At 46.4% G+C, this 24740-nt stretch overlaps 1 protein-coding gene across 3 annotated transcripts in view; it reads left to right on the top strand.

Annotated features, from left to right (window-relative positions):
• Nucleotides 1-24740, top strand: part of PAPPA (pappalysin 1) — a 644537-nt gene that overhangs the window by 121361 nt on the left and 498436 nt on the right. The gene's annotated exons all lie outside the window — the stretch shown is intronic.

The following is a 24740-nucleotide window of genomic DNA, read 5'->3' as shown; positions in this document are numbered from 1 at the left end:
ATGGCCTTTGGTGCATTTATCGCAGCAGCATCGCTACCGCAACTATGTAAAAGGGGCCCTAAATTAGGAGCCCTTTTACTGAAGTGTGGTAAAATCTGCATTTCAACGCAGGACTTTCCTGCATGCCGAGCCCAGACTGAATGTGGCACTTTGTGGGATATTTTTTTTTGTGTAGATTGTGTGCTAATATTGTCATTAGCACATGATACCTGCAAAAAATTAATGTCGGAGCACTTAACGCCTCCTGTTTAGAAGGCACTATCCAGGTAGCACGTACACCCACTTTTTGCCCATGACATGCCCCCTCCTAAAACTATTTTAAACATTGGGTTACGCAGAGGATACCATGTGCTAGCAAGCAGAATACCGCCAAATGCTTTGACAGAATTTGCGGTGGCCATAGCCCATTCGCTTCCACTAACTGCACATTAAGGGCTTAACACCTTTTAGAAAAGGGTCCTTTAATTAGTTGTTATCTAGAATAGTTCACAATGAAATGTAATATGGCTAGGATTCTCTAAACAGTGGATGCCTAAGTTCAGTTAAAAACGCTGTTTAAACATGATTTTCACTGCTTTTCAAGGTGCCGGAATCGCACCTCCATAGGCATAAACCTTCTGTGGAGACGTGATTCGCATCAAAGGTAGGTGCCGGACATGTAAGCCTGGAAAACCCTGGGCTATATTTCTGGTGCCTACCTTTGCCGGAGACACGATTCTCTAACTGGTGCCGTTGCATGCGTGATTGACATGCGATCGGCGGCTGCTTTTAAGGACGTCACAGACAACAACGCCAGTTAGAGAATCCGGGCCTATGGGTCTTAAATTTCCTATAAGAAATAATAATTTGAATTTTTAGTATACCTTTTCTAAATGTATGCTGAAGGCAGCTTACAGCATTATTAGAATTCACATACAGTAATGATTATGTGGAGTTTTCACGCCACCACTGTTCTTTTTTCAAGCTTCCATGTTTCTTTGAAATGAATAAAGCATGGCAGTAGCATCCCAACAGCTCAGAAGAGCAAATTACTCATGTGCTAAGACAACTTGGAAGTAAGGAGATAGCAGATTTGTTTTACTTATCATTAGCCAGGAGAACCTTTAAACATTAAAATTAAGCCCCAAAGGAAGAGATCAACTTACCATAACTGGTACTGTAATATCATTCTGGCTCTGTTTTGCCTATTTATCAAACACCGTAATAGGCAGCCAAACCTTAGCAAATCAGATATTTTGGCTAACATTATATCAAACATAAATATTCTGTGGGAAAGGATAAAGAGGTTCTCTGTGTTCTAACATATTTTTTTGCTGGCTATCAGACATCACTTTCCCATTCAGTTTGCATTTGCTTATACAGTCCCAGTGTCTCAATTATTGAGTTCCACAAAATACTCTGAGCGCCATACATTCTAAAACTTCATTGGAACATAACCATGGTTTACGTCCATTTTTAAAGAAAAATGGGGAGACCCAATGATCCACAGTGAAAACAATCCACCGATGAAAACAAAAACTGTGGATACAGATGTTCTGGAGATAATTAATTAAACACTGGCATATAAACCATGAAAATTCAATTTAAAAAGTACAATGATAAAAAAATACTGTGATAAAAATCCAACCGGACCCTACACGGTTCGTGTTTTGGCGAACACGCCTTCCTCAGGGGGTACAATGGTATGCAACTTCACATATAAAGAACTGGATTGAAAACAGTCTATTGTCTTTAAACATGTGAGCAAAGAACACCGCAGACAAGCTGAAGTACTTTTTAAATTGAATTTTCATCGTTTTATATGCCAGTGTTTAATAAATTATCTCCAGAACATCTGTATCCATAGTTTTTGTTTTTATGTCCATTTTTTCCATACTTCATTTAGCAAATGGTGCTCACTCTAAGAAACAAGTAGGACTCTACGCAGGGTTACCATATGGCTCCAGAAAAAGGAGGATGGATTGAGACATCCAGGTTTTCCTTCCACTGCAAGTAATGGAAGTAAGGAGGGCAGATAGAGACATCTGGGTTTTATTTTCATTGACAGCAATGGCATTCTTTTACTAAGGTGCACTAGTCGTTTTAGCGTGTGCTAAATGCTAACACGTCCATTATATCCTATGGACGCGTTAGCATTTAGCGCATGCTAATATTTAGCGCACACTAAAATGGCTAGCAAGCCTTAATAAAAGAACCCCTATGTCTCGTTGATTATGTATTTCAGTCTGATGTTTTTCTTTTATCTTAACCCCCTATTTTTAATTATATATATATATATATATATATATATATATATATATATATATATATATATATATATATATATATATATATATATATATATTAATTCTATTGTAAAATGCCTATACGCCATGATAGATGGTATATCAAATAAATAATGAAATTGAAACTTTTTAAATACTTTAAATCTTCTCTTTCCTCTTGGATGTCTTCAAAGAATGGATTTAAATAGCATCAAATAAATCTCCAATGCCCCTTCAAAAATCTTTAAAGTTCACTTATCTCATTCAGTCCGTCAAAAGCTCTCACTAGATATCCAAAGCCAACGATGGACAGCCAGCTCTATGAGTGTCGGGAGTAGCGCGGGCCATTCAGCGTGGCTCACCGTGTTAAAAACTGCTATTGCAGTTTCGTAGAAGACGGGGTTAGTTGTAAACCACATAGATGCCAAATAGTGGATATGTTGAGGCATATCAAGAATTGTAAATAACAATATTAATAATAATACATCAGAGACTTTATGTTGGTTTTTAAAATGAAGAATTTCCTTCTGAAAATCTATTTAGAAAAAGTACATATCTGCGCATACCATTAAATTTATGTAAACCGTTTTGAGCTTCCCTGGGAGAATAATATAGAAAATTGAATGAATGAATGAAATTATTCATATATTTTTCCCATGTACGCTTATGTGCATATGTGTGGAAATACAAAAGCAGGCATGTAATAGTACCCTTTGCTTCACCCAACCCACAAGTACCAATTTGCATTTTTGCTTAGTGTATGTAGGCACATTTTTAAAAGCCACTTCCATACACAAGCCCTGTTTTGTGTGCAGAAATACCTTTGGAAGTGCCCTAAATACACTTCCCCCTCCATATTTGCGGGGGTTAGGGGCAGAGCCGGCCCACGAATATGTAAAAACCATGAATAATATTTGGGACGGTTCTGCCCTTATCCCCCACTTCCCCCAGCTATTTTTAGCCCTGTAAGCCCCCCCCCCCCTTAAGCCTTACCTGGTGGTTTAGCGGGTTTTCAGGCAGGAGCGATCTTCCCATGCTCCTGCCCCTTGCAGATCGCTCAAAGGAAATGGTTGCCTTGAGCTTCCATAGTTTCTCAAGCCATTTCCTGTGAGCAATCTGCACAGGGTAGGAGCGTGGGAAGATCTCTCCTGCCTGAAAACCCACTAGACCACCAGGAAAGGCTTAAGGGGGGGAGGGGCTTACAGGGCTAAAAATAGCCCAAAAAATGAAAAATAAAAATTCTGGTCAAAAATTGCGAATAACCAAATCCATAGATACGGAATTTGAGAATATGGAGGTGGATTTAGAGATTCAGGATTTAGAGATCGAATATGACTCAATATTTATGTATTAGAACTTTTGTAAGTGGAAGACATAGAGGGGCATAATTAAAAGAACATCTAAGTGCCCTTTTGGCCTATGTCCCTAAACGCTGAAAGTAGCAGCAGGGAAATGTCTATTCTCAAAACAAAAAAAAATCCAAAATGAGGTCTTTTTTGAGAATGGCCTACATCTACATTCAGCAGTTTAATCACCCAGACCAACACTATGTCTAACCTTAAAACACAGGGGCAAGATTGCGGCGGCAGAAGTCTGGTGAGAAGTTGCTCTGATCATCGTTTTATACCGTTGATAAGAACAGTATGGTGAAGAGAAAGGGAAAGCCGCATTTGTTTCCAGCTAACCTGGCGCCCTCCCCAGTATTGATACAATCAATGCTGGAAAGTTTTCTCTTACCAGCACATGTTGAGGAAAATCCTCTAGGTGAGGGCAAGCAGCAGACAGGGGATTTTGCCCGCAGTGCCGCAGAAGCTACACTAAGCCCCGAGGTCCGCAAGACTCCACTCCAACCTGGAAGTGAAGCAGTGAACCTGATGGGAAGTCCCAAGGATACCAATTTGGTTGCCGACGGTAACTTCGTTGCCGGGCCATCGTTTCCTTCCTTACTGACACTAAAGAAGCTGGACTGAAGAGCTCCACCAAGTTGAAGAGAAGACTGGCGATAATAACACTGGAGGAGGTATGTGAGGCTGTTACTATGCTAGAGGAAAAATTGACTGAGTGTTTAGATAAAGTATTCCAAATCCCAGAGGTGGTTCAATCTCATATTAACACAAACCAAGGAGAAATGACCCCAAGGAATCCACAAAGAAAAGAGTCCCACATAACACTGTGGAAAGACGATGATCCTCAGTTGGGCTTTAATGAGGGAAACAAAGTTCCAAATATTAAACAAATAGGGGACTTTACAGCAAAGGTGGACTTCCAAGTAAAGGAATTGGAAAAAACTATAGAAGGGGTTAAAACTGTTCAAACAACTTTGATCAAAGACAATTTGAACATTCACCAGAGAATGGAAAGACTGGAGAATTATGAAAGGCGACTAAATTTAAGATTTTTGAATTTTCCTCAATCTTCTTTATTTCAACCAATTGAGATGTTAAAAAAAAATTTTGAGAGAGGTCTTACAAATTCCTGCTGAACCTATGCCCCCGATAACAAAAGCTTATTATATTTCTATGGGTAGTCCACTGAAAAATCCAATTTCAGCTCAGAACCAGGAGACCACTTTTGATGTTACTGGTCTCTTGGAGAACTTAGAAACAGTTTTGAATAAAGCCACCCTTATTGCTACATTTGTATTAGAATATGACAGGAATTGGATACAGTGCTCTCCTGCAAATTTGAAGTCGGCGGTCCCGGTCATTCGTGGTATTTTCCGAACGCGAATGACCGGGCAGGAGAGGGCAGCCGGAGTGCCGGCGAGTGAAGGAAATCACTCGCTGTATGCTCCGACTGCCTCTTCCTGTACTAAAGTCGGGCCTTACCAATCAGGAGCTGCGTGTCAAAGCATGTAATTTCCTAGTTATAAATTTCCTTTAGTTGATGTTTTTTTTTTATCCTTGTTGGTTTCAATGTCTTACCTCAAGTCTCTTAATAATTTCCTTCTTAATGAGGTTTAAATAGTGTTACTTATTGCAAATATGTGGGAAATTCTTTTTTTGTATACTTAATTTCAGTTGTAACCTTATTTTCTGGTCAAGATTTATGCTTGTAAAAATTGGAAATTTGAATAAATAAATATAAATAAATAAAATAACCTTAAAACACATTCCCTACCAAAAAATCAGCCAAGACCCAAATGCCCAAAACAAGACCTTTTAGGCGAAGGAGGGGCCAGTCCTTCGCCTAAAAGCAGGATTCTGTAATTGGCATCTGTCAAAAACAACACCAGTTACAGAATCTTCCCTCCCAGCAACGATCGCAGCAGGAGAGATACCTAATCTCTCCTGCTGCAATTGCGATCCCCCCTGAACTGCCACAAACCAGCAGGAGAGATGCTTAATCTCTCCTACCAGCACCCCCTCCCCGACAAACCAAGTACTGGCGCACCCAAGATTTGGTTTAGGCCCCTCCCCCGTCCGTCCAACAGAAAGGTTAGTGTGGGGGAGTTCCAGGGTACTGGAGGGGTCAGGTTAGTTGGGGGGCATTCAGAGGGGGGGGGGGTTCAGGGGAGTATGTGGGGGGGTGCTGTGCCATCTTCGGCAGGAGGGTTGGGATCCCTCCTGCAGGGTATTCAGGGGGGCAGGGGGGTGGGTGGGTTCATGGTGCCATGCCATCTTCAGCAGGAGGGCTTGGGATCCTTCCTGCCGGTAGTAGCAGGGGGTGCGCCTTTGGCAGGAGAGATTGGTAATCTCTTCTGCCAATATTGGGTTTGTCGGGGGGGGGGTGCTGGCAGGAGAGATTGGGCATCTCTCCTGCTGGTTCACAGCAGTTCGGGGGAGGATCGCAATTGTGGCAGGAGAGATTAGGCATCTCTCCTGCCACCAGGGCCGCCATCAGGGCAGTACTACCAGTCCTGCATTCAGGGGCCCGGAGCTGACAGGGGGCCCGGGCTTCCCCAGGGTCGCAAGCATAGTCTCCTCTCCTTCTCCTTACCTGCCTTGCCGCAGCACACAGCCGAACGGAAGTCTTTCTGATGTCAGCGCTGATGTCGGAGGGAGGGCTTAAGCAAAGCCCTCCCTTCCTCAGACGTCAGCGCTGACATCGGGAAGACTTCCAGTCGGCTGCTTGCGGCAGGGCAGGTAGGGAAAAGGCAGTCGTGTTCCGAAGGGGGGGGCAGGGCGTCCGCCCCGGGTGCAGCCATGGAGGGTGTGTGCACAGCCGGTCAGGTCCCCTTAGCCTTGTGGCGCTTCCCCCGACCGACCGACAACAGGCCCGGCCGACAAACCTCCGTGCCCTGTAGCAGCGAATCTAAATTACCTTCTTACATCAGCTTCAATACTCCAGCTGCTGTAAGAAGGTAATTTAGATTCGCGGCTACAGGGCAGGGAGATTTGTCCGACCGGGCCTGTTCTGTTGTCAGTTGGGTGGGGAAGGGGCAGGGAGGGAGAAAGGGAGGAAAGGTAGAGTGGAGAAGAAAAGACGCTTAAGGGAAATGGGTAAAACCGAGGGGGGAGAAGGCCGCTGAAAGCACTGGGGAAGACAAAGGGTTGGAGAAGGACCCTGAAAGGATATGGGGAAGACAGAGGGGTGGAGAAGGACGCTGAAAGCACATGGGGAAGACAGAGGGAGGAGAAGGACGCTGAAAGGACATGGGGAAGACAGAGGGGGAGAAGGACGCTGAAAGGACATGGGGAAGACAGGGGGGAGAAGGACACTGAAAGCAAATGTGGAAGACAGAGGGGGGAGAAGGATGCTGACAGGACATGGGGAAGATGGGGGGGAGAAGGACGCTGAAAGGAAATGGGGAAGAGAGAGTGGGGAGAAGACGCTGGCAGGGAAGAAGACAGAGATGCCAGACTATTGGGGGAGTGGAGGGAAGAAGATGGGTGCCAGACCAATTTGGGAGGGGGGAGAAAGGGAGAGGCACAGTAACAGAGCAAATGGAAGACGCAGAAAGAAGAGAGACAATGGATGGAAGGAATTAAATGAGAACATGAGGAAAGCAGAAACCAGGCAACAAAGGTAGGGAAAAAAAATTCTTTTTTTTTTTTTTTTTTTTTCTTCAGGATAAAGTAGTATATTAGTTGTGTTGATAAAAATTTATAAACATTAGAGGCTCTGGTAGAAACCCGTTTACAAAGTATGTATTCTTCCCAATTAATATTTCCAAATTAATAAAGTCTTTTTGCTTATTTTTAAATGAGTTTCTACCAGAGCCTTTAATTCAGTAGTATAATTAAATGAAATAACTATTTCTGTAGTTTATAGGGACGGGCGGGGACGGAGGGGATTCCTCGCGGGGACAGGCGGGGACGGGTGGGAGTCCTCACGGGGACGGGTGGGTCTTTGGTGTGGATGGGTGGGATTTCTGTCCCCGCGCAATTTAAACTTGCACCTTTCTTCCTCCATCCCATTACACACACAGCCTGGTGGTGATGATTACCAGATTGATTCATGAATATATAATGATGTTATGAGTGTGCACCTCTTCCTTCCCATCCTCCTTAGCATGTCACATACAGCATGTTACATTGCACAAAGTCTGTATGTGACATGCTGAGGAGGATGGGAAGGAAGAGGTGCACACTCATAACATCATTATATATTCATCCATAGCTGCATGTTAATGATGTGCTCATATGCACTTATTTATCATCATAACATATACATCATCATTAACATGCAGCTGTGGATGTGTAAGGACAGGCTGAGGAGGATGGATGGGAAGGAAGGAAGGTGCACATATCAACATATCGTACATTTTTAACATGCATGATGCAGCTATAGGCAAGCTGAGGAGGATGGGATCATACAGATGTGTATGTTCTGATATGCGCTCAGATGTGTATGTTCAGATATGTGCTCAGATGTGTATGTTTAGATATGCGCTCAGGTGTGTATGTTTAGATATGCGCTCACATATACGGTCAGATGTGTATGTTCAGATATGCGCTCAGATGTGTATGTTTAGATATGCGGTCAGATATGTATGTTCAGATATGTGCTCAGTCAGATATGTAAGGGCTAGCAGACACATTAATTATTTTGTCAGATCAATCAGTTCTGATCAATTAAATAATCGATTGTAAATAATTTTGTACATTTTTATTAATCCGTTTAATCAATATCGATCGGAATTCTTTTTCTGTTCGATGGTATCCGATTAGAGCAGCTAATCCTGCAACAGAGACCTCCAGTGCAATTGTGATCTACTTCTGGTCTACAAAGGTCAAAAGAAATCCTTAACTGAGATTTTACATTCAAAAGTGAATTATAGCTACTAGCACTATTATTTATTAGTTATTTATTAGGCAGATGTTTGTTAGTTTGTTATTAATTCAGTATTAGACATATGTTAGTTTAGAATAGATAGGTATAGATTAGTTTAGTTTAGGTTAAGTTAGGGCCCTGCTGAAAGAGTCTACCTTGACTTGGTTGCAGGCTTACAAATCTTTTGGTCAAAGAGTGCGGCGACAGAGAAAAGTATGTGTGTATTCGGCCCATGGAAGAAGGGGGGGTCGGGGGGGAAGGGGTGCGTGGGGGGCCCAATAGGATTGCTCAGTAAGGAGCCCAGAAATTTCTGATGACGATCGTTGCCGTGGTAGGTAGGCAGCGATCAGCTCAGTGGCCCCTATTCAGAACTTATACCTGTTTTGAATTGGTCTAAGTCAAAACGTATAAGTTCCGACTGGGCAATCTCCTAGACTTTTGGTTATACTTGCAGTGCGACTAAGTCTAGGTCGGCCCACCTTCCACCCTTTCTCCTCCTCTAAAAACACCTCTTTTCACTCTAGGCTTTCAGAGGCAGGGTAAAGGCCTAAGCTGGTTTTAAACCAGCTTTGATTAACGGTACTTGGACGATCTGTCTTTTTGATCATCCAAGTACCGATATAGGCCACTTTTTGAACCCTTTTTTCAATTATTATTATGAGCCCTATACTGTCTGTACTTAGTTGAGCTGCTACAAGTGGAGTAATAATGGAACAAATTTTGTTTTTCCTTTGAACAGCCTTCTTTTCTCAAATGAAGGCTGTCACACCTGTTTATCCAGAAGCATTCCACAGAAACACTCCTACACTTCCAGCTCAGTTTACAAGCATGTTTATCAAGCAATCTGTTGTCGGAAAACACCACCATTCATTGTTATCTGCTTGCAGCAAATTTAGACAAATTGGCAGAGCTGAGATTCTTCTTCACTCAAGGTTATGTAGATCCATAGTAAAAGGACAAATTGCCTGCCACTTAGCCCATCATAACTGACAAAAAATCTAACCCATCAATTCCTAAGAAAATCTCAGAGAGATGATTGATATAGAGCAGAGAGAAGAGTACAATACAAGATAGCCTTCATGGTTCACAAAGCCATCTATGGGGAAAACTCCGCAGGTCTTAGTTCAGAGGAGTGTGTGGTGCAGTGGTTGAAGCTACAGCCTCAGCACCCTGGGGTTGTGGGTTCAAACCCCGTGCTGCTCCTTGTGACCCTGGGCAAGTCACTTAATCCTCCATAGCCCCAGGTATGTTAGATAGATTGTGAGCCCACCGGGACAGATAGGGAAAATGCTTGAGTACCTGATTGTAAAACCGCTTAGATAACCTTGATAGGCGGTATATAAAATCCTAATAAAACTTGAAAGCTACGCACTCCTTCCTCAATACAAGGACACATCAATTGTACAAACTAGCCTTCTTCCCCCCTTCCCCCACTTCATGCGTATGTAGGAAGAACATTTGTGTACCAGGGACCCAAGATATGGAATAGTCTCCCTCTCCACCTACAACAACCATGCCAATATCACATCTTCAGAAAGAAACGTAAGACCCACCTTTTCTCCTTGGACCTATAACAAAATCTCAGGAGCCTACCTTCTTTTCCTTCATTCAATGTTCATGTCTTGTTCTTAATCTTGTTATAAAGCACATTGAATCCTAGCTCAGCTTTGCAGTATAGAAGAGAGCTTTATGGTATAGTAAATCATTTTATACATGCCATCTGCATACTCTGGAAAATTATTTTGCACAATGACTTAGGATAATCTGTTGGCTAGGTTGGTGGGCAGTGGGTTGAAGGCTATATCAAAAAGGTCTGCTTTTAAACAAGGGAAGGGAAGGGGCTTGGCGGACAAACTCAGGTAATTTATTAAAGGCATAGGGGGCAGCTAGAGGAAAGGAACAAAGTGAAGAGAAGATGAGGAAAGCAGAAACCAGAGATGCCAAAGGTAGAAAAAAAGAAAGTTTTTTTTTTTGCTTTAAATTACAGGGGTGTCCAATCTTTTGGCTTCCCTGGGCCGCATTGGCCCAAAAAAATGTTTCTGGGGCCGCGCAAACGCTGCAGCAAGACAGAGGAGGGAGCCGGCAAGATGGTAAACACCCAGGGACAGCAGAGGAAAACACTGCATCGCCCTCGACCGGGGCTGCACAAAATACATCACGGGGCCGCAGGTTGGACACCCCTGCTTTAAAATAAACTTCTACTTCTACTATTAAATATTTCTATAGTACTACCAGACACCCGTAGACATCATTTTTCTCGACTTCCAAAAAGCCTTTGACAAGGTGCCCCATGAGTGGCTACTTAAGAAGCTGTGGAACCATGGGTTGGAAGGGGACGTACACAGATGGGTTAAACACTGGTTGGCAAGCAGGAAGCAAAGGGTTGGAGTGAAGGGCCACTACTCGCACTGGAGGAGGGTCACAGGCGGGGTTCCGCAGGGGTCGGTACTCGGACTGCTGCTGTTCAATCCTATATAATAAAACGTTAGCGGCGCATGTGCTTTTAAAAAAGTGTGATTACTGCCGCTGTGTTGTGTGATCCGTGGCCGTGTTCCATTTTAGAACCCGGCCAGGGATCACGCTGGCCACTCCCCTCCTCCCACCCTCACCAACCCGAAGCAAGCTCAACACACCTCCCGCCCTAGCTCACCAACCCGAAGCAAGCCTCCTCCTGCCCTCGCTCACCACTACTGCCATTGCCGCTGATCCTCCTCTTCGGGGCAGCCTGCGATCGTGGCCGGCTTTGGCGGGCCTCGCGGGCCGCTTTCCGGCCTCAGTGGCACGTTCCCTCTGATGCTTGGGATCGCGTCGGGGGGGGGGGGGGAGCGTGCTTCCGGGTTGGGGAGTGGCCTGCAAAGTTCACTGGGGCTGGCCACCACGATTGCGGCCTGCTTTGAAGAGGAGCAGGCCAGAAGACGCCGGGATGGAGGGAGGGTAAGCAGGGGGATTAATTCAGGGGGCCAGAGGGAAAGGGAAAGGGGGATGCTTTGGGGGGAGGGGTTTGCTGGGGGGAGACAGAAGGGGCCATGGAGAGTTAGGGAGAGGGAAAGGGGGCTCCTTTGGGGAGGAGGTGTGCTGGGGACAGACAGTTTTGCTCTGGGGGGAAGACAAGGGGCCATGGAGAGACAGGGAGAGGGAAAGAGGGCTGCTTTAGGGGAGGGGTGTGCTGGGGGAGACAGAAGGGGCCATGGAGAGATAGGGATAGAGAAAGGGGGCTGCTTTGGGGGGAGGTGTGCAGGGGACAGACAGTTTTGCTCTGGGGGGAAGACAGAAGGGGCCATGGAGAGACAGGGAGAGGGAAAGGGGGCTGCTTTGGGTGGGAGGTGTGTTGGGGACAGACAGCTTTGCTCTGGGGGGAAGACAGAAGGAGCCATGGAGAGACAGGGAGAGGGAAAGGGGGCTCCTTTGGGGAGGAGGTGTGCTGGGGACAGACAGTTTTGCTCTGGGGAAGACAAGGGGCCATGGAGAGACAGGGAGAGGGAAAGGGGGCTGCTTTGGGGGAGGGGTGTCCTGGGGGGAGACAGAAGGGGCCATGGAGAGATAGGGAGAGAGAAAGGGGGCTGCTTTGGGGGGAGGTGTGCAGGGGACAGACAGTTTTGCTCTGGGGGGAAGACAGAAGGGGCCATGGAGAGACAGGGAGAGGGAAAGGGGGCTGCTTTGGGTGGGAGGTGTATTGGGGACAGACAGCTTTGCTCTGGGGGGAAGACAAAAGGAGCCATGGAGAGACAGGGAGAGGGAAAGGGGGCTGCTATAGGGGGAGGGGTGTGCTTAGGGCAAACAGCTTTGCTCTGGGAGGGAAGACAGAAGAGGGCCATGGAGAGACAGTTAGGGAGAGGGAAAGGGGCTGCTTTGGGGGGAAGTGTGTGCTGGGGGCACACAGCTTTGCTCGGGGGAAGAGACAGAAGGACACAGACAGCGGCCAAGGAGAGAGAAAGAAACACAGACAGACAGACACATCTATTCTAGCACCCGTTAATGTAACAGGCTTAAAAACTAGTGTATTTATAAATGACCTAGAAACGGGGACGAAGTGTGAAGTTATAAAATTTGCGGATGACACTAAATTCTGTAGCAGGGTTAGAACCATGGAAGAATGCAAGGATCTACAAAGGGACCTGAACAAACTGGAGGAGTGGGCGAATAAATGGCAGATGAACTTCAATGTGGGGAAATACAAGGTCATGCATATAGGAAAAAAGAATCCGATGTTCAGTTACCAAATGGGGGGATTAGTACTAGAGGGAAGTAACCTTGAAAAAGACTTGTGTGTGCTGATGGACCCAACAATGAAGTCAACGGCACAATGCGTAGCAGCCTCAAAGAAAGCAAACAGAATGTTAGGTATTATTAAGAAGGGTATTACAACCAGAACGAAGGAAGTCATCATGCTGCTGTATCGCGCGATGGTGCGCCTGCATCTGGAATACTGTGTCCAATATTGGTCGCCATACCTAAAGAAGGACATGAAAATACTCGAGAAGGTTCAGAAAAGAGCGACAAGAATGATAAAATGTATGGAAAACCTTTCATACGCAGACAGGCTGGAAAGGCTGGGGCTCTTCACCCTAGAGAAGCGGAGACTCAGAGGAGACATGATAGAGACTTACAAGATCATGAAGGGCTTAGAGAAGGTGGAAAGGGACAGATTCTTCACCCTATTGGGAACTACAAGAACAAGGTGGACACTCGGAGAAATTGAAAGGGGACAGGTTTAGAACCAATGCTAGGAAATTTTTCTTCACTCAGAGGGTGGTGGACACCTGGAATGCGCTTCTGGAGGATGTAATAGGACAGAATACATTAAGAGGATTCAAAGAGGGATTGGACAAGTTCCTGAAGGATACGGGGATTGAGGGATATAGATAGAGGCAGAGATAGGAGTATGAAAAGGTATTGACAGGTTTTAGACAATATCACTTACAGGTCATGGACCTGATGGGCCGTCACTTGAGCAGACTGCTGGGCCCGATGGACCCCTGGTCTGACCCAGCAGAGGCAACTTCTTATGGTCTTATGTTCTTAAAGAAGACAGTTCCTTCTCAAAAGAGCTTACAATCTAAACAGGCAAGACAGACAAACAGGATGTCATGGATACAGTTAAGGGGAATGGTTAATCTGTTGGCTTGGTTGGTGGGCAGTGGGTTGAAGGCTATATCAAAAGGTCTGTCTTTAAACAAGACACTTACCTAATGAACGGAGTTCCCGGGGCGGAGTACAGGGAGATATAAGAGAGGAGAGATATTGAGGATCCGCAGAATGAATACACATGTAGATCAGTAAAAGGAGAGGGAGCCAATGAAGTGACTTGAGGAGGAGGGTAATGTGAACATAACGACCTTGGAGGAATATGAGGCATACAGCACAAATCTGAACAGATTGAAGGGCAGAGAGATGACTTAGCGGAAGACCCACAAGAAGCATGTTGCAGTAATCTAGGCGAGAGATGACGAGAGTGTGGATGAGGATCTTGACAGCGTGTTCAGAAAAGAAAGTCTGGATTTTAGCGATACTGTATAGAAAGAAGCAACAAGTTTTGGTGGTCTGTTGGAAATGTGAAGAGAAAGTGAGAGATGAGTCCAAGATGACCCCGAGATTGCGAGCCAATGAGACAGGGAAGATAAGAATGTTATCTACTGAAATAGAGAACAGAGGAAGGGGAGAGATAGGTTTATGAGGAAAGATAAGGAGTTAAGTCTTGGCCATGTTTAATTTTAGATGGTGGCGAGGCATCCAGGTAGCAATGTCAGACAGGCAGGCTGGAACTCAGATCTGCATTCACATAGAAATTTGGGGCAAATTTGGCACAAACAGCTACCCAAAAAACTACTTCCTGCTCAAGAGGAGGCGGTAGCGGCTGGCGTGCATGGCATTTTAGCGCGCGCTATTCCGTGCGTTAAGGCCCTAACACACCTTTGTAAAAGGAGCCCTTTAGATATAACCAAAGGATCACATTTAATGGGACAAATATATATCATGTGCAAATAATAGGTCAATGTAAGTAAGACAAAATGGCACTGCATAATATGCAGTAGGGAAGATGATAAGATTGTGCTATGCGTGATCAGCAGGATCATCATATTATATTTATTAAAAATATTTCTAGTTCATTTAATAAACTAAGCGGCTCATAATATCATTAGACAAAACTCCAGTCATCAGACTTTACAAGTAAAGTATGGAATCTTGTGAAGGGATTACTTCCATTCCATTTATTTTAATTCACGCCCTGCTCCATGAACATATGATTTCCTTTCAAGAAACATTGTTGCATCTAGTAAAAGGGTGTTTTTTTGTATTTTTTAAATCTAGCAGCAGTTTGTTGAGGCTCCTGAATAAGCAGAACATAGTGAAGGATCCACTTTAAAAAAGGATGCCATTGTCATTTATAGTAGGGTTACCATATGGCTCCAGAAGAAGGAGGATGGATTTAGATATCTAGGTTTTACTTACATTATTTTCTTTTTTTTTCTTTTTATTTATTTATCATTTCAATGGAAGTAAAACCTGGATGTCTCAATCCGTCCTCCTATTTCTGGAGTCATATGGTAACTCTAATTTACAGTACAGTAGTTAGTTAAAAAATGAATTATACAACTTGTGTAATTACTGCAGAAAGGAAAAGGGCCATAAAATATTCATCTAGTTTCTGCTTTTGATCATTCTTTTCCCTTCCATTTCTTTGTTTAAGTATGCTATTTTACTTAATCTAGTCTGCACACAGTATTGATCTCCTAATCATCCTCTTCCATGCTCTCTCACGTTCCATATTCCCCTCTCTGACTCAGCCCTCATGTAACCCCCCCCCATCACCTGGAATTGTCCTAAAATGAATGATGTGCTCTAAAGAATTGTCCTCCAATTCATCTGGTGAAATGATGATCTTTATTGTTCAAACATCAAATTGACAAATTGACTCATGCGCATGTTTCGGCCAACAGGCCTGCCTCAGGAGTCTTGAAAGTCACTAATGAAGATATATGAGATGTACTAACACTCGAAGGAATTTAACCACAAATCAATCAAAGAGAAGTGTAATCCCACGAAGAAAATAAATGCTGTCTGCTGATACAACGTGTGTGATTCTGTGTCAGCAGACAGCATTTGTTTTCTTCGTGGGATTACACTCCTCTTTGATTGATTTGTGGTTAAATTCCTTCGAGTGTTAGTACATCTCTTATATTTTCATTAGTGACTTTCAAGACTCCTGAGGCAGGCCTGTTGGCCGAAACATACACATGTGAGTCAATTTGTCAATTTGATGTTTGAACAATAAAGATCATCATTTCACCAGATGAATTGGAGGACAATTCTTTAGTGCACATCTTTCATTTTTGGACAATTCCACTTTGGTTGTTGCGCATTTGTGGTTGTGGTGTTGTTTTTTCCCCTGTTTCTTTCTTTACCCCCCCCCCATCACCTGTCATCCCCTATCACACAGGTGTCAAACTCAAGGCCCATGGGCCAAATCCGGCCTGCCTGGCCATTTTACGCAGCCTGCGGCTCAATGCCCCCGGTGTTATCTTCTGGACAGCTCTGTCCTCCTCACTGCCACAGTGTGCAGAAAGCCATGGCGGCTCCTCGCATGTCCCGTACCTCATCCGGAAGCGTTCCCTCTGACGTTGCGACGTCAGAGAGAAGGCTTCCGATTCAGGCGCAGGACATGAGAGCAGCCGCCGCCCGTGGCTTTGTGCACACTACGGCTCCCATCTGCCATTTTGTATTGTCATCATTATTCATTGTTTTTAGGTTATCCTTGTTTTAAAGTTTTGTTTATATGTTTCATTTGTATTACTTAACGATGTTCCTTTTTATGATATCCTTTACATTTGCTTTTATTCATTTTTTATGGATGTTTTATTAGTGGTTTTTTATCATGTTTTATACAATGCACATATTTTTATGAGATTGGGTGGGGATCCGGCCCACGACTTAGCCTGTGTTTTGGATTTCAGCCCCTTAATATCACTATCTCTAATATTCTCTTCATTGTTACCTTCAGCTCTGTCATGCTGAAGACTCATTGGGTGCCAGATTTCAACTTTTGGGAAAAGATGTGCAAAATACCTGCAGGTCAGTTTGCTGTTTCAGTTTCAGGTCGTATCAGGAATTTTTTTTTTGCTGGGCGCTGCGGTAAAAGCTACAATATCCATAGAATTCCTATGAGCATTGGAGCTTTTACCGCAGCGGCTGGCAATGAAAATCCCTAACGTGGTTTTATAAAAAGGGGCCTAATTTTCCCCCTCCTTTACAAAGCTACACTAGCGTTTTTAGCACAGGCTGCCACAATAACAGCTCCGACGCTCAAAGAATTCCTATGAGCGTCTGAGCTGTTACCGCCACGAACGGCACTAAAAACGCTTGCATGGCTTTGTAAAGGAGGGGATTGGAAAACTAAAACACCCATACTAACAATACTGTACATAAAACATCATGGGACTTTGGCACCCTCTATCCTCATGTAAGCATTCAAATCAGAGCCATTGCTGGCCTAATGAGCCAGTGAGAAATAATTAATCTACCGGTAGTGAGTTTATAATTAGCTGGAAAGATATTCAGAGATATGAAACAGTTCTAGTGTAAGGAAAGGTTCAGAGCTCTGCTGAAAGGGTCAAGTGTCATTAAATTCTAGAAAGAAGACATTAGAGTCAATGCTTATGTCCATCTGTTCAAACAAAAATGTCCAGGATTTATTATAATTGGTCTAATTTAACACAATTAGTCTCTTTTCTTTTGCGGAAGAGAAAAGAATGGGATAGCTTAATGGTGGAGACATTGGATGGTGATTTAGTAGAAGTCTTAGAACATTAGCTTAATTCCCTCTCTATTGGCTTTCATTGTAAGCTCTGGCAAGTCACTTTAATCTCCCTATATCTCAAAAAATTAATTTTTGTCAAGTTATAGCAAACAGAAACATAAACCAGTTTCTAGACCGTAGAACCAGATAGCTCAATGCGGTTCACCAAAGATTAATATAGAAAACATAAGAAGTGAACAAACATGTTGAATACTAATTACCTATACACTTAATAAAAAGATGAGTTTTGAATTGCTTCCTAAAATGAAGATAAGAATGAGACGTCGATAGCAAATGCCTAAAATTCTTATCATACGTGGCTGCCTGAAAGGAAAGTAAACACTCCTGATATTTTTAAAATTGACAACCATTGACTAACGGAAATACGAAAACAGCATGAGCTTTTCTCTGAGATTCCTCTGAGAAGTGAAAGGGAATGAATCTATCAAGTAAAGAGGTGCTTGGCCAGTAGCAACTTTGTAGTAAATACAGCCCAATTTGAAGATAAGGCATGCTTCTGTGGAGAGCCAGTGTAAATCTTGATATAGAGGGGTGACATGATCGAACTTCTTCAAATTGTATATAAGTTTGATTGCAGTGTTCTGAATAATAGGTAATCTTGATATATTTTTCTTGACACCCACAAGATATACATTATTACAGTAGTCCAGATGGCACAGGACTAGGGATTTAAATGCCGGAACATCAATATATGCTCTAATTGTACACAGTTTCCATGTAAAAACCCTTATGAACTACAGCTTGGTTTTTCGTTGTTAAATTTTGGTCTAGGGTAAATCCCAGTATTTTAATAGTGGAATGAATTTGACAGTGGCATACCAAGGGGAGGGGGCAGACCTCCCCAGGTGCACGCCCTAGGAGGAACCTCCTGCCACTGTGCAACAGGACCTGTACCTCAGCGCGGCTGCTGGTGCACCCCCTCCGATGTACTTGCTCTGGAGTAGAGTCTGCAGCTGCGCTGAGGTGCAAGAAGGTCCTGCAATGATTACATCTGCTAGTTCTGCTCCAGAAGAAGTAAGCTACGTTGGAGGGGGTGGACCAGCAGACGCAGGAAGTTGTGGCAAGGTCCCGCGATGACTGCGTCTGCCGGGTCCACCCCCTCCGACGTAACTTACTTCTTCCAGAGGAGAGCTGGCAGACGTAGTCCTCACAGGACTTTCCTGCACCTCAGTGCGGCTGCCTACTCTGCTCCAGAGCAAGTACGTTGGAGTGGGGTAGACCTGCAGCCAGCAGCTACAATCATCGCGGGACCTTGCTGCATGAAGGGAGAGAAAGGAGCAGGATTGTTGGTATGGAAGGGTGGTGGAGGGAGAGAAAGGGGGGCAGATGCTGCTGAAATTGGTGTGCAGGGAAAGGGGAGAGAAACATAAGGGGAAAGGATACTGGAGGGAATTGGATTGGAGGGAAAGAAAGGGGGCAGATGCTGTTGGAAGTGGGGGGAAGGGAGGGACAAGGGGTAGATGCTGATTGAAGAGGGGTGGATGGAAAGAGAAAGGGCAGACATTGGATGGTAGTGGGGAGGGTAGAGGAGGAGCCTATGCTGGATGGAAGTGCGGATGGGAGAGATAAGTGGGCAGATGCAGGAAGGAAATGGGGATGAGAAAAAGAGGGATGCAGACGTTGGATGGAAGTGGACAGAGAGAGGAGAAGGTACTGGATGGAAGGGGTAGAGAAAGAGGGCACATGATGGGGAAAAAGGATTGAGTTAGTGAAATACTGGAGGGGGTGAAGGAAAGAGGTGGCAAGCTGTGGGTAGACAGTGAAAAAGGAAATTGATGACAGGGTAGTAAGAACATAATCTAGACCACAAGTGTCAAACTCAAGGCCCATGGGCCAAATCCAGCCTGCCTGGTCATTTTTATGCGTCCCGTGGTCCGTTACCCCCAGTGTTACCTAGTGGCCAGCTCCCTCTTCCTCACAGCCGTAGTGTGTACGGAACCACGTGCAGCGTCTTCTCGCACTTCCCACACCTCATCCAGAAGCATTCCCTCTGACGTTGCGATATCAGAGAGAAGGCTTCCGGTTCAGGTGCAGGATGCACGCAGTTCCATGTACACTACGGCTGTGAAGAGGAGGGAGCCAGTCACAAGATAACACCGAGGGGCATCGGACCACGGGACGCTTAAAACGGCCAGGTTGGAGCCGGCCAGAAGGTTAGACACCCGCCGTAGGGAGGCATAGCATGGAGGAAATGATTTTATTTTCAAGTTAGTGTTTGAATTGTGTCAATTTTGAGCATTTTAATCTGCTGTCTATCTTTTGCACTGCTCAGGAAGAAATACATTTGTTTCTTTTTCTCTGGGGGTTGTACTGCATGCAGAATCTTGAATCTTAGGGTATTTTTTTTTTAATATATATTTGTATAGGGGTTATCTGTGTTCTGGTAGGAATGAATGTTGAGAAGCATACAGTGTGTTTTGTATAGTTTAATTTTGTGGTTAACCATTACTATTATGTGTTAATAAAATTATATTGTGTGTGTATATATGAAAAATGAATGGTGTTATAATTAGTATTATTACCTGACAAAATTCCAAAAAGAAGCAAGCCCATGCTACTGACTTCCATTGATAAGCAGTGGTTTTTCCCTGGATTACTATATGAAATATCCTCTAGCAACAGATCAGACATTTGAGATATTGATATAATATAAAATTGACTTTTATTTAATTTGTAGAAATCCTTTATTTTAGTGCAATAGGTGTGACATACTGGACAACTGGGTAATCTCCACATGGCTGTGAGCCTTTGCAGAAGGAATCCACTCTGGATTTTTTCTGTATCCTTCCTACTTCATTGAGAGCTCTACTGCCACCTACAGTTTTTCCCTTCTGCACACGAGCCTGAAGGAGTATGTCTGTCTTTTTTATTTTTCAGGTTTTGGTGCTCAGAGCTTCCCAGTTCCAGGGTTCAGCTCTGCCTGCATGGAGAAGAAGCAGACTGAGGTCCTCTGCTGACAGGCCAATCCTTTGTGGTACCTGTTAACCAGCCTGCAGAAGTGTTTTGAGAGCTCAGGGCTGTCCCCATTTAGCATTACTCACGTACTGCTTTTCAGCGGTTTGAGCGCAGGCTGTTAAGCATCCGAAGAAAGCTCAGCAGTGTCTCACAGGCTGCTTTTTCACCTCCCCCTTCTGGTTTTACGCATTCATTGGTCCATGGGGTGGGGGTGGGGGGTTCAGTCAGACACCATGTATGACTGGCAACCCAAAGATAAGCATTAGAAGAGACGTTCTTCATGAGGCAGTGATTTTCTTCTCCTTTCCAGCGACTATTGAGGGCTGAGGCAGACTGCAGCACATTGCCAGTACAGGTCACAGTGAGTAAGGCTGTTACAGCTTATGAGGTGAATTGGGGGCGGGGGGGGGGGGGGGGGAGGGACCTGAAAGTCAAGAATTTGGTGATTGTGGTGGTTTGTGCTTGTTCCCCTATGCTCCTCTACCCCTAAAATCCTAAATTTGCTGGGTTTTGTTTTATTTTACCATTTTTGACACCAAAATCCTTCTGGTAGCCATCTTGGATTTTACCAATCTTTTTTCAAAAGTTCTCTGAAGCTTCAGATCTTCTCATTTTGCTTCAAAACTGGTGGGTATGAGGTTCATGGGCTCTTTTACACCTATTTCATGCCAGTACTGTGCAAATTGTGCATTGGAAGAGCGGGAGCATCTGATTTAGCCTTTCCTTTGTGCTCTCAGGCTGAGGAATGGGTGGCTAGCCCAATGGTTCGGGCCTTTTTCTTTTCTGGACTTGGAAACAGCGGATGTCCTATGCGGAAGGGTGTGGAAGCTGCAGAGCCCAAGAAATACAAATTAGAGTCATCTGCTGGTATGGCTTTTTCTGCTGAATTTGTCAATTTGATGTAGAAATCTGTTCAGGAAGGCCATCCTACTACAGCGAAGGCAGGCAGCATATCAGGCACCACACATGAGTGTAAACCTCCCATCTTGCATTTGCCTTGCCATCTATCACTGACCAGGGCTTGAGAAATCTTTCTGATGGTGATACAGATCATGATGGGACTCTCATGGTTCCCTTAGTGTTTCAAGATGTGCACACCCTGGTAGGGGATGCCAAGATGCAGTCTGGCGCTTTTGATCCCATGGTGGCCCTGAATCTTAGGAATGATCCCATGGTTCTGCGTTTATTCAAGCGCTTGGCTCTGCTGGATCTCATTTCTGAATCCCTCCGTGAGCTAAATTGAACTCACAGCTGGTCCCCTCTACTTCTTCCTCCCTTATGAGTAGAGTGAGGGTTCAGTCTTTTATGTTTCCCTGGCATCCTGACATTAATATTTTAGTTATGGAATAGTGGGATTCTCCAGAGGGTTCGCTCAAGATAGTGAGATCCATGTCTATGGCGCAGGAGTGTCAACAAATGTTTACTCAGCCTAAGGTGGATTTCTTGGTTGCACAGGTTACTAAGTGTACCTCTCTTCCATGTGAAGGTGGTGTGGTACTAAAGGATATACAGGATCGCCGAGTGGATGTAGTACTCAAGAGGCTTTTCAAAGTCTTGACTTTGGGAATCAAAGTGGCCTCAGTGACATCCTTTGTGACACATGCCTGTCTTTTCAGGCTACGCTCTCTGGAGCATGAGGGTGAGGAGCCTGTACCACAGCTCCTTTTGTCTAGGGTAGATTACCGTATTTTCACGCAAATAACACGCACCCGTATAAAACGCGCACACGTGTATAGCGCGCAGAAATCACGATGATAAGCACAAAAACTTTGGTATAACGCGCTCACGATTATACCGCGCATGCTGCCCGACTCTCCGTTCACCCCCCCTGACTTCCGTGCACTGCCCCGCCTCTCCGTGCGCTGTCCCGACTCTCCGTTCACCCCCCCCTGACTTCCGTGCACTGCCCTGACTTTCCGTGCGCTGTCCCGACTCTCCGTTCACCCCCTCCTGACTTCCGTGCACTGCCCTGACTTTCCGTGCGCTGTCCCGACTCTCCGTTCACCCCCCCTGACTTCCGTGCACTGTCCCCCCTTGAAGGTCTGTCCCCATCCTGAAAGCCTGATGCCCCCCCCGACGTCCGATACATCCCTCCCCCCGAAGGACCGCCGACTCCCCAACAATATCGGGCCAGGAGGGAGCCCAAATCCTCCTGGCCACGGCGACCCCCTAACCCCACCCCGCACTACATTACGGGCAGGAGGGATCCCAGGCCCTCCTGCCCTCGACGCAACCCCCCCTCCCCCCAACGACCGCCCCCCCCAAGAACCTCCGACCGCCCCCCAGCCGACCCGCGATCCCCCTGACGACCCCCACGACCCCCCCACCCCCCTTCCCCGTACCTTTGGTAGTTGGGCCAGAAGGGAGCCCAAACCCTCCTGGCCACGGCGACCCCCTAACCCCACCCCGCACTACATTACGGGCAGGAGGGATCCCAGGCCCTCCTGCCCTCGACGCAAACCCCCCCCCCCCCAACGGCCGCCCCCCCCCAAGAACCGCCGACCGCCCCCCAGCCGACCCGCGATCCCCCTGACGACCCCCACGACCCCCCCACCCCCCTTCCCCGTACCTTTGGTAGTTGGGCCAGAAGGGAGCCCAAACCCTCCTGGCCACGGCGACCCCCTAACCCCACCCCGCACTACATTACGGGCAGGAGGGATCCCAGGCCCTCCTGCCCTCGACGCAAACCCCCCTCCCCCCCAACGACCGCCCCCCCCAAGAACCTCCGACCGCCCACCCAGCCGACCCGCGACCCCCCTGGCGACCCCCACGACCCCCCTACCCCCCTTCCCCGTACCTTTGGTAGTTGGCCGGACAGACGGGAGCCAAACCCGCCTGTCCGGCAGGCAGCCAACGAAGGAATGAGGCCGGATTGGCCCATCCATCCTAAAGCTCCGCCTACTGGTGGGGCCTAAGGCGCGTGGGCCAATCAGAATAGGCCCTGGAGCCTTAGGTCCCACCTGGGGGCGCGGCCTGAGGCACATGGTCGGGTTGGGCCCATGTGCCTCAGGCCGCGCCCCCAGGTGGGACCTAAGGCTCCAGGGCCTATTCTGATTGGCCCACGCGCCTTAGGTCCCACCAGTAGGCGGAGCTTTAGGATGGATGGGCCAATCCGGCCTCATTCCTTCGTTGGCTGCCTGCCGGACAGGCGGGTTTGGCTCCCGTCTGTCCGGCCAACTACCAAAGGTACGGGGAAGGGGGGTGGGGGGGTCGTGGGGGTCGCCAGGGGGATCGCGGGTCGGCTGGGGGGCGGTCGGAGGTTCTTGGGGGGGGGCGGTCGTTGGGGGGGAGGGGGGTTTGCGTCGAGGGCAGGAGGGCCTGGGATCCCTCCTGCCCGTAATGTAGTGCGGGGTGGGGTTAGGGGGTCGCCGTGGCCAGGAGGGTTTGGGCTCCCTTCTGGCCCAACTACCAAAGGTACGGGGAAGGGGGGTGGGGGGTCGTGGGGGTCGCCAGGGGGGTCGCGGGTCGGCTGGGGGGGGCGGTCGGAGGTTCTTGGGGGGGGGCGATCGTTGGAGGGAGGGGGGTTTGCGTCGAGGGCAGGAGGGCCTGGGATCATAGAAACATAGAAACATAGAAAGATGACGGCAGAAAAGGGCCACAGCCCATCAAGTCTGCCCACTCTATTGACCCACCCCATTAAGTCTGAATGCTAATGACCTAGTTCCTTAACTCGACCCTCGTAGGGATCCCACGTGGATATCCCATTTATTCTTGAAGTCGAGCACGTAATGTAGTGCGGGGTGGGGTTAGGGGGTCGCCGTGGCCAGGAGGGTTTGGGCTCCCTTCTGGCCCGATATTGTCGGGAAGTCGGCGGTCCTTCGGGGTGGGGGTGCGAGTGGTCCTGCCGGGGGGGGGGGATGTATCGGACGTCGGGGAGTCGGCCGGGCAAGAGGGCTTGGGCTCCCTCTTGCTCCGATCGTGGATGCGGGTGCGGGTGGGAGCGCGTGCGAGCGGTCGTTCGGGATGGGGGTGCGAGCGGTCCTGCTGGGGGGGTGAATCGGGCGTCGGGCGGGGGGTGGGAACTATGTTTTAAAACTTTTGTATACCGCGCTCACGCATATAACGCGCGAGGGGTATGCGCGGTAGGTAAAAACGCGTATAACGCGCGCGTTATATGCGTGAAAATACGGTATGTAGCGAGTACTTTCTATCCAGAAAACTAAATGCATGTAACAATGTAGCATGTATTGTGACAGTTAAATGTGCTCAGAAGAAACTTCAAGAGTTTATGAGACCGTTGTGTGAGTCACGCCCACCATAAGGTATCTCATCACTCTCAATCATAGCACATTAACAAAAAGATTAATGAAAGCACTTATCTCATTGTGATATCGCAATTCAGATTTGCAAGGGCACCAGGCCGCCAAGTGGTACAAATTAATATCTGAATATTTAAATAAAAAACCTAAAGCAAGCCTAAAAGACATTTGGAGCATTGAGATAAAGCAGCAGATTTCTGCTACTCAATGGCCACAGATTTGGACTTAGAG

The sequence above is a fragment of the Geotrypetes seraphini genome, chromosome 10 (assembly GCF_902459505.1).
Source record: "Geotrypetes seraphini chromosome 10, aGeoSer1.1, whole genome shotgun sequence".
Lineage (NCBI taxonomy): Eukaryota > Metazoa > Chordata > Amphibia > Gymnophiona > Dermophiidae > Geotrypetes > Geotrypetes seraphini.
Note: the sequence above shows the minus strand (reverse complement) of the source record. Positions and strands in the feature narration are given on the sequence as shown.